The sequence below is a fragment of the Cibotium barometz genome, chromosome 61 (assembly GCF_041138505.1).
Source record: "Cibotium barometz isolate CiBa-2024 chromosome 61, ASM4113850v1, whole genome shotgun sequence".
Taxonomy (NCBI): domain Eukaryota; kingdom Viridiplantae; phylum Streptophyta; class Polypodiopsida; order Cyatheales; family Cibotiaceae; genus Cibotium; species Cibotium barometz.
This window is the reverse complement of record NC_141106.1, coordinates 23735343-23753184: the sequence shown is the minus strand read 5'-3', so window position 1 is coordinate 23753184 and position 17842 is coordinate 23735343. Positions and strand designations below refer to the sequence as shown.

The following is a 17842-nucleotide window of genomic DNA, read 5'->3' as shown; positions in this document are numbered from 1 at the left end:
CCCCGTGAGAGAGACGACACTCGCAATGAGAGAACCAAGTGTCAACAGCTGCAAGTATGCAAGATTTTTTCTATGCATGAGGTTGAAACCAAGGAGCATGCTGTCCTTTCATTCCCAGCATATTACAAAATCAGAGGCCATTTCCAGTTTCCCTCAAGAGAGGGGTTTGACCTTCGGCAACTTTCTCTCTACCATTTGCCATTGCCCCGTATACTATGAGATCCGGGGGAGATTTCATTGCCTTTATAGAGAGGCATTTGGGCCTCTGGACAGAGGATCATAGACCACATCAGTGCTGCCTCGGACTCTTCCTCCTTGAGCTCCGTCGAACACAGAATCGCTCCTCAGAGAGCCCCAACCCTACCCATACCCCCTCCAGAGTCCAACCAACCATCACCCGTTTCTTCCGACCACAAGAGGACAACCCACTATACTCCAGCGAGCCTAATGTTCCTGACCCCACCCCACCCACCAGCTCTAGATTCAAGAGACTTTTGAGCGACAAAGGGTCACTTTCCCACACCCGATGGATCTAGCGAGCCTGTTAACTCTACTTCTCTCCCCCATTATGGATATCTTGGACGGGCCAGCGGCTAGATATTCAGTATGGTGTGTCTCACAATTGAGTAGATTTATGCATTGCCCAGGTACCAGCAGGCATTGGCAGGCTATCAAGTGGATTTTCCGTTAGGCACTCAGTTCCTTGGATTGTTCTATCGCGGGCACGCCCGCCGGGGGGGGGGGGGGGGGGGGGGGGGGGGGGGGGGGGGGGGGGGGGGGGGGGCGCGGTGTCACAGGTGTTGCCTACAATGATTCATATAGAAGGGCAAGATGTTACGACACCAGAGTGTCCACTAGCGGATTTTGTTTCTTTCTTGGTGGTTCATGCATATCATGGCTCAACAAGAAACAGCCAATAGTGGCCACATCTAACTATGAGGCTGAGTAAAGCGCAGTATTTGGAGCTACCATTGAGTGTGTATGGCTCAGATGCCTTTTAGCATATCTTAGTGTTGTTGATAGTAGTCCTCCATTCTTATCTACAGTGACTCTCAAAGGGCATTGGCAATTGCGAGGAACCCAATGTTTCATGCTTGTACAAAGCACATTGAGGTGCATTATCATTATGTAGGGAGATGCTCCACGCAGGAGAGATCAGCTTGGTGTTGCATAAGTAGATCAAGCATCCAATAGCCTATTGATAGTGTTTGATTAAAAAGCTCACCAAAATCCTGAATGCTTAGCATGGCACATGTCTCATTGATGTAGCCACAGGCTCACAATCCTCAAGAGTAAACCTTTTCAACAGTCTCTGTATATACTTTGACTGCATCAAGACAATCTCATTGTTATGCTGTGAGAGCTGAATGCCCAAATAGTAATGCAACGGGCCCAAATCTAACATCTCAAAAGAAACCTGTAATTCAGCCTTAAAGAAATCTTCTTAACATCGGGGCTTGTGAGCACGATGTACATCAACGTATAAAATGATGAAGAACACATCCTCCCGGAGTCTTCTTGACATAAGAGGGTGCTCTGTGTGGGACTATTACAAAACCCATGTGCAACCAAGTCTTCTCGTTCCATGCTTTGAGAGCTTCTTAAGGCCATACAAAGCTTTCCATAACCCGCATACTTTGGCTTCTTGACCCTTATAAACAAAACCATGAGGCTGAGATACATAGACCTCATGCAAATCAACGTTCAAGAAGGCGGTTGTGATGTCCAACTGTAATGGCGTGGGCACCCAAGTAGTAATACCAATCCTAGTTTGAATACGCTTGCAAACCAATGAACGAAAGCTAACCTCTCTCAACACATCACTGGGTCCCCCCCTCCCCTCCCCCTCTTCCCCGCGGAAAAAACTTCATTCCAAGGAGTATTTGTTCACTACAAGCATGAGGGTGCTTTGCACCAAATTTCCAACATGTGCATGAAAGACAAGAACAAACACTTTCCCTGTTCTCAAACTAGAAATTAGGGAAAGAGATAAAAATGTGCTCCCAAGTCTATGACAAAAGGGTAAAGAGAATTAATAACATGTTACAACCAAGAGGAACTAGTAAGCACTGCCAAGCGTCCACGGCACTCCCTATCTCTTCACACATCCATGCAAGTAGGACACACAGAAACACCTCATTCTCTAGCAAAAATCCTCTAATGCATTCACATGCATTCGCCATTTATGCACATGCATGAGGAATGAAAATCCCCTGTTCTCAATACTTGTGCTATTTTGGGCACTCTGGAATTCCCAGAGTCCTTTTACATATGAACGTGCCCAAATTGGTGACACCAACTGATGTAAATTCCAACTATGATGTGCTGCCATAGCAATGATGTACCTGATGGTGGTCAAATGAGATGTGGATGCAAAGGTTTCATCGTAATCTATGCCTTTCTACTGTGTATAGCCTTTTGCTACCAATCTGGCTTTGTAGCGATCAATGCTACCATCAAGCTTTCTTTTGATCTTATAGACCCACTTTGAACCAATAGCTTTCTTGCCGAGAGGCAAGTCAACTAAATCCAAGTGCCATTCTTCAAAATGGAATCATATTCCTGCTGCATGGCGTGCATCCAATTTGGATCCTCTTGTGCTTCTTCAAATGAAACTAGTTCTTCTTCATCGCACCAATAGTTGTTCATAAGAGCATAATCCACATAATACCCAGGTCCATGGCGAGAACTAGCACATGTTCTACCTACCAAAGGAGCCACTACATTGTCTTGCAAGGTTTGCAACAGCCAACAAGGCCCCGACTTAGCCTGTTGAGTTGCTGTCCTTTCTTCTTCCACTACATCATCAATGTCTGATTGATCAATGGGCGCAACATGTGGCATTGATGGTTGCTGATTTTTAGCATCTGGGGGCTGATTTTCAGCAACTATGGGCTGATTTCCAGCCATAGGCTGAGCGTCCAAATGCCCAACACTTGGTAAGTGTGTGTTGTATGAGGTAAGGAGAGTATGAAAGAGATAATGTGAGCCAACAGTTGGCTGTTTTTCACATTCAAGTAAGCGCTGAGATGAATTCTCCACAAAAACAACATCTCAGCTAACCATAACCCGCTGAGAAGCAGGATGGTAGAGACGGTACCCTTAACTCTCTGAAGTATAGCCCACAAAGATACATTTCACTGCCTTGTCATCAAGCTTTGTGTGGTGCTGCTCAGGCATAAGAGTATAAGCTAAGCAACCAATGAGCCATTGATGGCTTTCTACCATGCCAAACTTTGTAAGGAGTGACAGTCTGCAAGGTTTTGTTGGACACTTGTTAAGCACATATGTTGCACACACAACAACTTCCATCCAAAACCTATGAGGCAAATTCTGGCCTTTAACCATACATCGTGCCATCTCCATAAGAGATCTATTCTTTCTTTCCGATACACCATTCTATTGAGGTGTATATGGCATGGTACACTAATGTTGAACTGGTAATTAATAGTAGATTGTGGACTTGGTGCTGGATTTGTGAAGCCTTCAGAGGCTAACTGCTGTCGAGAATTAGGAACAAGTGTCAAAAGTTGCTCTACCGTCGTATGAATTGGTTGCTTCTTGAAATCCTCCCATAGATCATATAATGGACTTTTTGATCCCTTCGGTTTCTTGATATAAGTCACGGTTAGTCCTCTTGAGGTCAGAACCTCTGTTCCATCAAGAATGACTGCTTCAGATTCACCCGACTCAACTACCATTGGAATGACCTTTCGAGACTGATCCTTCTGCTCGCCCTTCTAAGCCTGCTTGTTTTTGACCCACTTAGACACTTGAGTGCAAACCTGATTTTGTTCAACCCAGTCAATTCCCTTCCCTTTGCCTCCCCCTCACACAAGTACGCATTAAATTCTTTGGACATGTACTCCCCTCCTCTATCTATCTATACTAGAGTCTGCACTTTGCACCCTCACTTTCAGCCATGTGCTGAAAATGCCTAAAATTTCACGACACCCCTTTGACTTGTGCTGAAAGTGCCTGAAACTTCATTGCACACCTCTGACTTTTGGTTCATAGCATAGACCCAAGTGAATCAAGAAAGGTCATCAATGAATGCAACAAAAATAGAGGCATCCTCCAAGAGATGGTGTCCTCATCGGACCACAATCATCAATATGCACTCACTCAACCATCTTTGGGAACGGTGTCCGATGCATTTTGCCCAATATGCAACCCTCACATATATGTTTGATGGGTGCTGCAAGTGGAGGCAAAGCAGAAACCATATGCGACTGCAAGTGCTTCATGTGTAGCTCTCTCATATACATCAATGTTAGTCATGTCCACCCGTCCACTCTCGGCCAGTTCAGGTGTGAACTCAGCTTACTCCCGGGCACTTTTTCCTTGTGGCTGGACAAAGGGTTTTTCCCCATGTGAACACACTCTTGTGTGTTGGGCACTTAGCCTACCCACCAACATTGGTATCAGAGCTTGGTTAGGGTTAGGGTTAGGGTTAGGGTTAGGGATACACCATGCTGCCCACCCAACATTAGGGTTAGGGTTCTTGCTTCCTACTGCACTGAGCATTGAACACTGCTCCGCACGAACTATTGTGCGCCCCTCCTTGAAGCGACCTGTTGTACCTATGCCTGACCAGCTCCTGTGCGCTGCCTGTTTTCGGTTCGCAATAGTCAATTTAAAAGGCTTACTAAAAAATCCTTTTAATAAGGCTTTTCGTAAGGTTTTAAAAACCTTATTAAAATCGACGACTTCGAAACGGCCGCCGATTGTACCTCAAGCTGCCGCCACCCGTCGAGCACCCCGCCTATTGTAGCTGCCACCTTCTGCACCGGGACCTGTGCCGACCTGCCCTCTCCACCGATTGTAACTGCCCTTGCTCTGCCCGACTCGACCAGCCGTATAGAATTCCCCTGCGTCGCCTGTACATTGGCACACACTGGCATTGATTTTAGCAGATTTGGTGCATAATTGCACTAGAAATTTGGGGATTTTGCAAAAATTGACACTATTTGGAGATCTATTATAGACATTTTGGATGTTACAGGCATTTTGGATGTTACAAGCACATTTACTTGGCATTGGGGCATTTCCCCCAATTTTTTGGGCATTACAGCATTTGGTACATGTGACAATTGGCCATTTGGACACCTTAGCAGATTTAGAGGTGCCAGTTCAGATTTGGTCTAATTGGCTGCCTAAAAATTGGAGCTTTTCTACATTGAGCCCATTTTTGCAGCATTCGACCAATTTACCTTTGATTTTGTCAGGATTTGAGCACTTGCAGCTCTTACAGGTGTCAGCTGATCGTGTTTTTTACGGCACATGTATACATTTGTGGTTTGCTGCAGTATATGTATGCCATTGTGAACACTTCGACAGATTTGCATTATCGCGCAATACACTTGCAGATTTGGGACATGCATATGTATTTCTTGTGGTGAAGGAGTTCCCTTTCAGTCCATTGATTATCCTGCTATTTATCTCTTGCATTCTTACACTTTTGCTGGGCATTGCCTACTCTTGTGGTGACCTATGAATAGATTTGCTATGTTGTCATGGCCAACAGTAACAATGACCTCTTTGTCATGCTACCTCAAGAGGACAAGCTCAATGGGAATAACTACCTTATGTGGGCGTATATGATGCATCATGTATTGGTTGCCAAGAATGTATGGCTTTATGTGGATGGTACCGAGGAGCGTCCTCTCGCACATGCTCCAACGGAAGGTGAAGTGATTCCTGCTCACTCTCCTGCAAGTCCACCTCCTCGTCCTCCTCCTACCTAGCAGCAACGTACTTGGGATGCTAGGGATGCTCAGGCCCATGCGTTGATTGCTCTCTCGTGCCGCAGGCATATCATTCCGCACATTCGTTCTTGCACCATCGCAAAGGGTGCTTGGGATACCTTGGCGGCGTTGTATTCAGGTTGCAATGAGGCTCGTGTAGCTTACTGTAACGCGCGGAAGCTCTGGGTAGTCTTCTTTCAGCCCTAAACACTCTTGAAGACCTCTTGATGCAAAAACGCACCATGATGCAAAAACGCAGGTAGAGAGAGAGTAGAGAGAGAGAGTGAGAAGTGCTGGAAATTCAGTATATACTATGTACAAAAAAAGGTACAAATCTTTACAGCCATGGGCTGCCTTCATAAAAAGGTTCCTAACCCTAAATTCTGTCCCTATGGGACCTCTAAGTGACCCACACCCCTAGTGGGTGGAATGACCAAAACAAGGAGCACTTGGTGGCTTTTATAGTGTTCTTGGACATTGTGTAAGCTGGCCGACTGCTGGTCGGCCAGTTCTAAAAGCATTTAATGCTTTTCCTTTTAACGCAGCCGCCTGGTCTTGTTCATGATGCGCAGCCTGCTGCCTTTGTCCCCTGGTTCAGCCGACACCTCCTACAGCCAGCCGACTTCTTCCTCTTGATCAAGGTTTGCTCCAAGTCCTGCTCCATCATCTTCTACTGGTTCATGTTTCTTTATCTGGCTGCCTCTTCTGGATCTAGCCCTGAGCATGTCCATGGCATCTGTGATGCACATGACATCCCCCTCTGCTAAACTTGATGACGGGAATCCAACCTGCTCTTGGATGACTGTCATCATCCCAATCCTGTTCCGAAGTCCCTCTGTCATCATCCATCCCTGGCAAACCTTTTTCTCTGAAAATCCGGTCTGTTCTCCAAACCACTCTGTCTCTGATGAAGATCTATGCATCTGGTCTTCCTCTAGTCCACAATCCATTCCTGCCCTGACTCTGAACACCGTCTTGGTCTTCGTTCCTGGAACTGAGTCTGGCACTCTCACATCACCCTTGGAGGATCAACCTCCCTTGGGACCGTTCCCTTAGAACCTATCTAGCTCACGGAACTGCCATCCCCATCTGGCACTGTGGAACACCACCAACAAACCTCCTGGGAGTTCTTCCCGATCTGTGTTCCCGCCTTGGGCTTCGAATCCGTGTACTTTCCTGTACCTTGGACCTGTACACCATCATCTGGGACTGAATCAGTGTTTAGCTTTGCTGAGCCTGATGCTTTGATACCAATGTAACGCGCGGAAGCTCTGGGTAGTCTTCTTTCAGCCCTAAACACTCTTGAAGACCTCTTGATGCAAAAACGCACCATGATGCAAAAACGCAGGTAGAGAGAGAGTAGAGAGAGAGAGTGAGAAGTGCTGGAAATTCAGTATATACTATGTACAAAAAAAGGTACAAATCTTTACAGCCATGGGCTGCCTTCATAAAAAGGTTCCTAACCCTAAATTCTGTCCCTATGGGACCTCTAAGTGACCCACACCCCTAGTGGGTGGAATGACCAAAACAAGGAGCACTTGGTGGCTTTTATAGTGTTCTTGGACATTGTGTAAGCTGGCCGACTGCTGGTCGGCCAGTTCTAAAAGCATTTAATGCTTTTCCTTTTAACGCAGCCGCCTGGTCTTGTTCATGATGCGCAGCCTGCTGCCTTTGTCCCCTGGTTCAGCCGACACCTCCTACAGCCAGCCGACTTCTTCCTCTTGATCAAGGTTTGCTCCAAGTCCTGCTCCATCATCTTCTACTGGTTCATGTTTCTTTATCTGGCTGCCTCTTCTGGATCTAGCCCTGAGCATGTCCATGGCATCTGTGATGCACATGACACTTACCTTCGGAGCAAGCTTGAGACTAACCGCATGCTTGAAGGTGACTCTATCGATCAGTACCTTACGCATGTGAAAGACCTTCGAGAGCAGCTCATTTACATTGATGAGGTCTTGACAGAAGGCTATCTTGTTCAGACAGTTTTGCATAATTTGTCTAGCTCTTATCAAACATTTGGCACCACTTTGCGGTTGTTGGTTGGCAATGCACCTAATGCGGTCACTTTTGACAACCTTGTGACTCTCTTACTCAGTGAAGAGCAATCCCGTTCAAACAGGAACAACATGATGTCTTCTGAGTCAACAATGGCTACTCCCTTTCGTGGGAATCGATCTAGGCCTAAACCTATCCCATCGGATCCTCCCAAGACAGAGGACAAGCCTGAAAAGAAAAAGCGCTGTAATTATTGTAGGAAAACAGGGCACACCATAGAAGAATGCAAGAAGCATATTGAGAGTGAAAAAAAGAAGAAGCTAGCATCTTCTTCCACAGGTGCAGATCAGGCCAATTTGGCTACACATGTATAAGCCTTGACCATTACATCTTCATCACCTGCAGAGATGTCTTCTGATGTCGTTGCTTTTGATGACTATGCTCTATAGTTAGTACTTCTTGGTGTATGCACTGTTTGGTAGATGCATTTCAGGGGGGTTTTACTTGCCCACATACAGTTGGTGATGCCTCATGGTCACTTATGCTTGTTGACCCTTATGCTTGTCTATGCTAGACGCTTTCTCTTATGTGATGTCCACTGGAGATGCCTTTTATGCTGTTTTCCCTTGCAGCGGGATTGTTTCTATAGTGTTGACATTGTCACTTTCTCACATGTGATGTTTACTGGGAGTGCCTTCTACACACTTGGCCCTTGCCCTCATGGTTTTGACATGTCACATGTATATTATTCATTGTGGGATTATGCATCTTTACACTTGCCATACATGCCACTGATCATGGCATTGCTGAGAGTTTTTTTCTCCCGATTTTCAGCTTTCCCCATTGCTGAATTTTTACTTTTATCAGCCCTACGGTCTACCATTTCTGATTTTTCCTCATCGGATCCTCCATTGATGAGTTTCTCTCTTGTAGCTTAAATTGCATGTCTTACAGGCATGACTTCTCGATCCTGTTGCCTTTACACATGCGTATATCTGCTACCTCTTCTTATGCTTATCACTAGTGCAGTTACAAAGATATGTTTTGCTCTCTTGTTGTCATTGATGTGGATTACATGCAGGGCATTTGGATGCTTGCCTTTAGGGGGGTATTATGCGATGCCTCTTGATTTGATGCAGGTGATGTCCACATGATCTTTGTTGACATGCATTTCAGATGATGCGTGTATGTACCACCGTGCTCTACCATTAGCACTATGACATGGGGGTTTCTTATTTTCCCCATCACATAGTGCTTGCTTTTCCCATTGGCACTGGAGTTCATCTTTGCCATCGTGATCTCTCTTGATCACTCTTACTGTGGAGCATAGTGCAGGGCAGCATTCACAGCTTTATTACCCTGCTACCCGTTCACACCATTCACTTGAGGGGGGTTTGTTGGTCATGTCCACCCGGCCACTCCCGGCCAGTTCAGGTGTGAACTCAGCTCATTCACGGCACTTTTTCCCTGTAGCTGGACATAGGTTTTTTCCTCATGTGAACACACTCTTGTGTGTTGGGCACTTAGCCCTAGGCTTTTTAGTACTCGTTTGTACTTTCATTTTATTCATTATTGAGTACATCTTTTCCAGCACTCTCACGTTTCTTTGTGCTTGAGCGCGCGTGCAGGTTAGCTGCCCTCCTACCCAACAATCAAGCCTCTAAATACCATGACATAAGGTATCTGAAGCAACAAGAAGATCTCCATCACTGCAATCATGTACAGTGCATCTGTCTCATCAACAAAGCGGACAGCTAGGTCAGATCCAACAATGGCTCAAGCTGACAAGAGATTCTTTTTTATTCCTAGCACATACAATGCATTGGAGAGCATTATTGTCCCACCATTGGTAGTAGTGAGCACAATCTCCCCAACTCCTTTGACTAGATAAGAGGGGTTCTTGGCACATGTAACATTGGGTGCATCTCCCAATGAAGTAAATAAGTGGCGTTGTGACATAATGTGCTTGCTAGCACCACTGTCAAAATACCATTGATGTGTATCTGCAACCAACATGCATGCATCATGGCTACACTGAACCGAGAATGCTGTCACCATTTGGTCCCTTCACCAATCTTGATCGGTGTTTCACACACTAACAAAACCAAGGTGAGAATGGGGATTTTCACAAGAGAAAGCTGAAGCATTTACTGGCAAAGTTTGGCATGAAAGATGCCTACAGAGCATGAGCAGCATGGGATTTTATTCATCAAAGTATTATAATGCTTATAAGTCAGTGTGTTCACATATATTTAATGAAGGGCTCGACATATTATTATTTGGGGCATGGAAAGGTGGACAAAAGGAGGTGCCTAGAGAAAAGTTGGGCAACAAGCCTGGGAAAAGCACAAAAGCCAATATTTTGGGCAAGTTCAACTACTTTTAGCAAAAAGGCAAAAAGCACATCAAATACATAGATTTAAAGAGGTAAGGGAGGGCTGTTTTCAGCCTCATGCGCATGCACCAATGGGTCGACTACGGCTGCCCCTTTTTCCCTCTCAGCGCTGGCCATACAATTCTCTCTCTCTTCTGTGCGCTGGCCGTACACAGCAGCAACAGCAGGCAACTAAGCGCTCTCTCTCTCTCGTTTCTGCTATCGTTTGTGCGCTGGTCAACTACATCAGCGATGCTTTTGTTCTCCTCGGCTGGCTGCACACAGAAAAGCACAACATAGAAGCTGTCGTACAACAGTAGAACAATGTTTGTACAATTAGCCACACATGTGGCTCCAGTTGGTGTTCTTCACTCTCACAGTCCTAGCCTTGTCTTGGGGCTGATTCATGGACTATTTTGAGAAAGCTTTTGGTGCTGTTTTTATCTTGTCTCTGGATAGAGATCTAGGCAAAAGTCTTGCTGATGCTAAAGTCTATTGCAATACTTTCCCATGGTTGCGAGGGAATAGGCAACAACTAAAGCAAACCTAGAGCCTTTAGGCTGTCAAACATGACCTTTTAGCATGTGATACCTGCACGTACATCTGCCTCAACTTCCTTGCACATGCTTGGCCAAAAGAAATAGCATGCAATCATGTCCTCTATGTCCTGCATATGGAGGAGCATGGCACTCATCAATGACCTTTTGCCTCATGTTTGAGTCTTGACATAATACCTAGGCAGTTATCTTTCATGAGATAGCCATCTTTGATCACATACGAGGCATGTATACGACCAGCCACAAAATCAACATCTATGTGGTACAATTCATGCATGGGAGATGAGTCCCCAAGTGAGGCAAAACCACATATAGCTTTCTGGACAATGCATCTATGTAACCAGCCTCCTACTTTGTCCTTCAAATTGATCATTGTGAGTTGGTAATTACCAGATAGCTCATGGAGCATGAATTGTGAGTAGCTAATTAAGCTAGAATGCTCATTTCTATTTACGGGTGGCCATTGGCTAGAATGCACACGATGGACACGCATGTGAATCTCTAAATACCCAACAATTCTTGCATTTAGGACACTCATGAACATGTGATCCCTGCCACATGAGAGGCATTTTCCCTCTTTAGCATTTCGCTCTGTTTGTTCTAGGGGTAAGCTAAACTTGTGCTTTTTCTGAGAGGCAGCTTTGGGCTATGAAGTTACAGCCTTCCCTCCACTTTTCGCGTCTTTCACATAAGATTTAGCATGCTGTCCACTCTTTTGCAGGTTTTTACCAACCCTCTCTTTGCCCTTGAAAGCATGATCCCCTTTGCTAGAACGCTACAATTTGTGCTCTAATTGCTCTGTGGCAAGAGCGGCTGCTATGTAGTCTTGCAAGGTGATGTGTATCAAGACTGGATTTGTAAACTCGTTGGAGCCAGACTACACCATTGGGAGGCAAGAACTATGCATAGAACCTCTCTTTGAAGTCCTCCCATGTCTGAATAGGGCTACTAGAAAGCTTTTTAGTGATCCACCAATTGTTAGCCGAGCCCTTGGGCCTTTAGAAACATGCTTACATGGCAAATCTTTGACTTCTTGGGAAACATCTCATCACTAAAGGCAATATCAAACTGCACTATGAAAGCCATTGCCTTGCTTGCATCATATTCACCACGATAAGCTTCAAACTTGACAGACTTATCACTTGCCTTAAATTCCTTCAGCCTCTTGGCATGGTGAGCCTCCTCATCTATCATCCTCTTCCCCTTATCCAACGGGGCGACAGTAGGTGCATGGCCAAAAACATGCCGCATGGAAGCATGTGCCCTATGCAATGCAGAGGTGGCCTCCCAGCACTTGCATTCACAAAAGGATCCCTGCATGAAACTTGTTCTCATGAGGCATACTCGGTTGCATGAGTAGCGGGTGACACATGATTGTCCCAACATTATGCCATAACTTTCAGCCCATGATGGGTTTCTTCCTCGGCTAAATCCATAGGCAAAGTACGGTGGCTAACATGCCCATCACTTTCCCCATGGGAAGCATGCATCACATATACGTTTCCATCATATTGCCATTCTCTCGTGTGCATGTACACCTCTTTCTTTTACTAACCCATGTGGGGTAGAGGCTTCCGTTGAAGTCACTAAAACCTCATCCTTGTGTACATAAGACTTGATAATGCAAGACAAATCATTACCTACGCGGGAGTTCTTTAACACGAAGTTCACTTGCTTTTCCTTTGACTACATATGACTTAGTTGAGAGCTATGTCTCGAGGGTTCACACCTAATTCCTTGGCCATAGAGTCCATCGTGTGTGCAATCATAGACTCGGCCTTTGTGGCCTCCATAAGCTTATGAACCTACGGGTTCTCATGAACACCTTCAACTCTTCCTTCTTGGAAATAAATTGCCTCTTTATGTGTTCCTTCTCGGCCTTCAACACATTTGGGTCATCTTCATGCATCTCCTCTTTGCCTTGAAAGTGCTGTCCCACAGGTGTCTGCTTCTCCACATAACCTGTATGTGTATGCATGTTACCCAAAGTATCAAAAGCATGTGTACCACTTGGTTGGCCATGTGAACTAGGCCCTTGCCCACTCTGTGCATGGTTGTTCTTAGTGTATGACAGCTATTCACACGGAGCCCAATGCCCAAATGATTGTTTCTCCACTAAGAACAGGAAAACAACTGTGTTCTAGCCTCTGATACCACTGTAGTGACACCGGTTAGGTGTGAATGTCCCTAGGCACCATCTCGTGAACAACAAGCTCATCAACACCACTTAAATATGAACCAGCACAATGCAACACAGAATTGAAACAACACTGCACATTACACCACCACTAGGGCTCCGATGGACCAACCCCCCCTCAATATTACTGGAGTATATAATTTGTGTACAAATCTCCAAGGGCTTTCCAGCTAGATATATTTCATGCAATGCAAGTAATGAATACATGTTACCCAAACAAAAGTGTGTTGGAGTAGAATGTCGATGCAGGATTGGTCGAAAGAGTCAAAGTGACCAGACCACCAACCTCATACACCTAGAGTGGAGTGAATGAAAAACTGTTATTCCGAGACCACGCACATGCAGGTGCTCTCGTACTAGAACCTGGCTCACTCACTCATAGAGGCTGTGGTGTAGATCCTAGTAGCACAAGCACACGAATAGGTACTCATACTGTGACAAGTACGCGAACATGTACTTGTAGCAGAGTAGGTACTCAAGCACGTATCACATACTGCAGGTAGGAAGCAAGTACTGTAGTAGATACAATAGGTTCAGCCGAGTACAACGAGTACTATAGGAACAACAGGTACACAAACAACAGATTCTGTAGGACCTAGGTACAACAAGTACCGTGGGTACAACAAGTTCAGTAGCAAGTTCGGTAAGTGCCGCAACAAGTTTGGTAAGTACAGGTATGTACGGCTGCAGGTACATAGGCAGTGTAGTCAGGTATAGCAGGTACAACCAGGTACAGTTGGGTACAAGTGGTGCAGGCGAGTACAACCATGTACCATACAGCAGCAAGTATGGCAGTTGGTACAGAGACATGTACAGTTGGTATGGCAGCTTGTACAACTGGTATGAAAACAGGTACGGCAGGTACAATATCTGGTTGGGTACAATACATCAGCGTGCATGTACAGACAGGTACAAACCAATACGGCAGCTTGGGGAGCTTCCCTGTGAATGTTGAGTTGCATAGGGAGTAGTAGTAAGAGAGATGCGCAAACCTGTAAATAACAGGTCTTCCCAAGCACAAAGCTGGCTCAGTGGGAAACCTAAACTGGGATCCCTGACAGTGGGTTCCGCAACCTGGCAACACTACGGGCGACACGAGGCCTGGCCTCCCATAGGTGACACGAATCTTGGCCTCAGTACGGGTGACACGTAGGTCCCTCGCCTCCTATACCTTGACACAAAACACGGAAAGTCCACTTGGGTGGCCAAATGGTGTCGTCTGCCTTGTATAGCATCTGTTGAACAGCTATAGGACTTGCGTTTAGGCTTCTACACCTGGTTAGACCTGTGTTTTCTTCAACACTAATGCAGACTGCATGAAGACCTCCTTGATGCTTGCAGTTAGGGTTGAGGAGTGCCAACAAGCCAATGGTACCAACTCTAGGGTTTGCAAGAAGATGAGATGGAGGTATGGGACAGTTTTGGGCCTCAATAACCCTCAAAAGGGCACCCACCCATACAAGTATTTGCTTGTATTCCCCTCTCTTGCTCATAAGAAGGCAAAGCAAAGATGCAATCAAGGCAGCTACGGAGACTCTCCCTAGGTGCAAAAAAGTGCAAATACAAGTACAAATAACTGAGAGGCTATATCATACAATACGAGGGGGGAAAATCCAAACAGGTGGCCTAAGTGCCATCGGGGGGTACCCGCGTGTAGAGTATAGAAGGGGCCGCTGCGCCAAGTGGTGTGGAAGGCCTGGCGCCGCAAGATCGCTCAATCCGAGTCGCCCCGGATGCGGTCATACTGTTGTCGCAGGGTGTGAATCAACTCCTGCCAGATACTCCGAACAGTCTCTGCTGGTGGCTCCAGTCTCCCCTCAAAGGCCCTGAAACAACGGGCTCTCTAGGTGAACCATATGGTGAGGCTACTGAGGAGCTCCCATCGTAGATCCCTCTCCTGTGTCCAGCCGGCAAACGAGAAATCCGGTGAAGGAACAAGGCGAGGCTGGCCCCGAATGAATCTGATGGCCTGGCTGTCCTACTCCGACTCGTATCCCAGAGCAGGCCTTGACGAAGTCGACCAAGCAGCGGCTCCCCACGTATACATGCCCGATGGAGAGAGGGGGGCCAAAATGCGCAGAATCCTCAACCAAATCTGCTGTGCCTGTGGACAATCCCATAGGCAATGTCGTTGTGTCTCCAATGGGTGGCCGCATCTGACGCAGGCCGACGGAAGACCACTGTAGACAAGCCAAGTGCCAACTGCAGAGCCCCTGTGGGCAACCAGCCACTGGAAAGTCGAGATCCTGCATGCCTGTCGGCTAGCCCAGAGCCTGGTCCAAAAATCCTCCAGGAACTCCTGTGAGAGTCCCTGTAGCCGCCAATGCTCCGATGCAGCTGGAGAGACCATCCTCCTCGCAGTCAAAACATGCCTCCCCACCCGAACAGTGTACTGGAAAAAGGTGATCTCTGTGGCCTCGGGGGACGCATAAGGATCATGCCACTCGTACTCGCCAGGGTCCCAATGCAGCCGGGCCAAGGGGCGTGCAGTATATGCCCATATGCGCCAATCAGAGTCCGCATCTGCAGGGTCTGGATCAATATGCCACTTTCGAGAAGCGGCGGCCACTACCCGTATTCTCTGAAAGATGCACTCTGCAACCAAAGGCGACTCCGCCTCCACTCTCTGAAGTCTACCCTCATCCTGTATCTCATAGTAGAGGCATCTACCATCCTCAGTGCAAGCTCTCACAGCAATCAGGATCTCCAACTGTGTAAAGGCTCCCATCCACCGTGGGGCCGCTGGCTCGAAAGGCGTGAACCACTCCTTAGTGAGTGCCTCCTGAATGTCATCCCTCATAATCAGCCCCCCTCTAAAGTGACTCAGCCTCCCCGCTTGGATCTCCTCCGGGAGGCTGCAAAAGGCCTGCCAATCTCCAAAACTGCGTGCTGGGCCTGCCGCCAACGGTTCCCAGGCTAGACGAGGTCGAGAACCCAGCATATGACCATGCTCTCTGCGTATCGCGAGGCTCCAGATGAGCGGCTGTCTGGCCCGCTCCTCATCACAAGTGGGAGGTCTCTGAGAAAGCCCCGGTCTCAGCAGCTCCCAAGCTCGCAGGATGCTCAAGGCAAATCTGTCCTCCCATCCTCTACTGAGGCCTGTCCTCCTCATCTCTATGAAGATCCACCGTATCTCTGGTGCCCAAGTGCCCCCTGTTGGGGGAGTTCTAGCTCCTTCCAAGGCTCAGCGCCTGGAAGCAGTCCCCGAACAATAAGCTTCCCCAACAAGGCTCTACTCTGATCAGCTGGATCTATAATACCCAAGCCCCCCTGGGCCAGCGGAAGAGTGATAACTGCCCAAGCAACCTTAGCCCGGGCCGGCTGACCATCCCGCCCAGACCAAAGAAAGTTCCTGATCAGCCTCTCTACCTGGCTGATGCAAGAGCTCGAGAAGATCCAGCAAGACGTGATGTACCACATGGTCGCTAAAAGCACCTGATTTGTCACCACCACCCTCCCAGCCAAGGATAGTCGAGCTGTACTCCAATATAAAAGCTTCTTCCGAATGCTCAGAAGAAGCGAGGCGATCTGCTGCTCAGGTGACAAATCAAGCCCAATCTGGCATTCCAGATACCGCACTGTTGTGCCAGGAGGAATCCATCTAAAACCCAGGTCTGGGCTCCATGACGGAGCGGGAGCGGGAGCGGGAGCGCTACTGATCCAAAAAGCCACTGTCTTGCGCCAATTGATCAATGCTCCCGAAGCCACACCAAAAACCTGTAGCGACTGCTCTGCCCTCTGCAGATTGGCCTCCTGGCCATGCAAAAACAATCCCGTGTCATCAGCAAACTCAGAATCAAGCAGGTCCTCACCCCGGACTCGAAGCTAGAGTCCTCTCAAACCAACCTCCTCTGCTGTCAGATACATGCTCATAGCCTCTGCAAAGAAGAGAAAAAGGAACGGAGTGAGAGAGCATCCCTGACGGACTGATCTGGTCAACTCAAAACTCGGCTCCCGTCCTCCCGCCATCAACACCTGGCTAGGAGCTGTGGAGTATAGAGCCGCCACTCCTTGAATCCAGTCTGGCTCAAAACCGAGGCGAAGCATAGTGCCCTCTAGGAAGCCCCAATCGACCCTTTCGTATGCCTTCTAAAAATCGAGAAGCATCACGACCAAGTCCTCACCGAGAAATCTAGCTCGGGCCGTCGCCTCCCAAAAGGTGAAAATGTTGTCAAGGATACTGCACTCCTTGACGAATCCTGTCTGGGTAGCATGAATCAACTCCCCAAGGAAGGGCCGGATCCTCAAACTCAAGGCCTTTGCTAGGACCTTGTAGACAGTATTGAGGATCGTAATAGGCCTCCAATGCCGAATATCATCTGACACTCCCTCCCCCTTGGGGATAAGAAAGATCAAGCCCTCTAAAAAGCTCTATGGCATCACCCCAATGTCCAAAACATCCTGAAAGCCCCTACGGAGGCTTGGCCCCAAAAGGTCCCAATAGCGCATAAAGAAGGCAGGCGTCAATCCGTCGTCCCCAGGGCAACTATGACGCGCAAGGACCCTCAAAGCCTCAACAAGCTCATCCTCTGAAAGGGACTCACCCAAAACTATGCGCATACGATCTGTGACACTTCTCTGCACATGGGCCCACACAGTCTGTCTGCAAGCATCACGTGCCTCAGTGGCAGGCTCCGCTGAAAGCAGATCTCTATAGAACTTAGTGGCAATGGCTCTAATCTCCCCGGGCTCAGTGGCTAACGATCCTTCCTGCCTCCTGCGCTGGCGAACTCCTGCTCAAGCATAGCGAGGTCCGGTGATCTCAAAAAACTCCCCAGTCACTCTATCACCAAGCTGTGTCCACTGAGAGGCCTGGCGATGATAGTACAACTCATGTCTCTGCTCCTCTGCCTCTCGAACCTCCTGGCGTGCCTGGCTCTGCTCGGACGCCACCCACTCACATGTAGGCAGCTACTCCTGAAGACGCTGAAGCGAGGCAAGGCTACATCTCAAGCGACACTCCCGCTCTCGA

The 17842-nt window shown here is 47.5% G+C and overlaps 1 protein-coding gene across 2 annotated transcripts in view; it reads right to left on the bottom strand.

The window, feature by feature from the left end:
* LOC147604691 (uncharacterized) overlaps positions 1–17842 on the bottom strand; it is a 116735-nt gene that overhangs the window by 1304 nt on the left and 97589 nt on the right. The window lies entirely within an intron of this gene.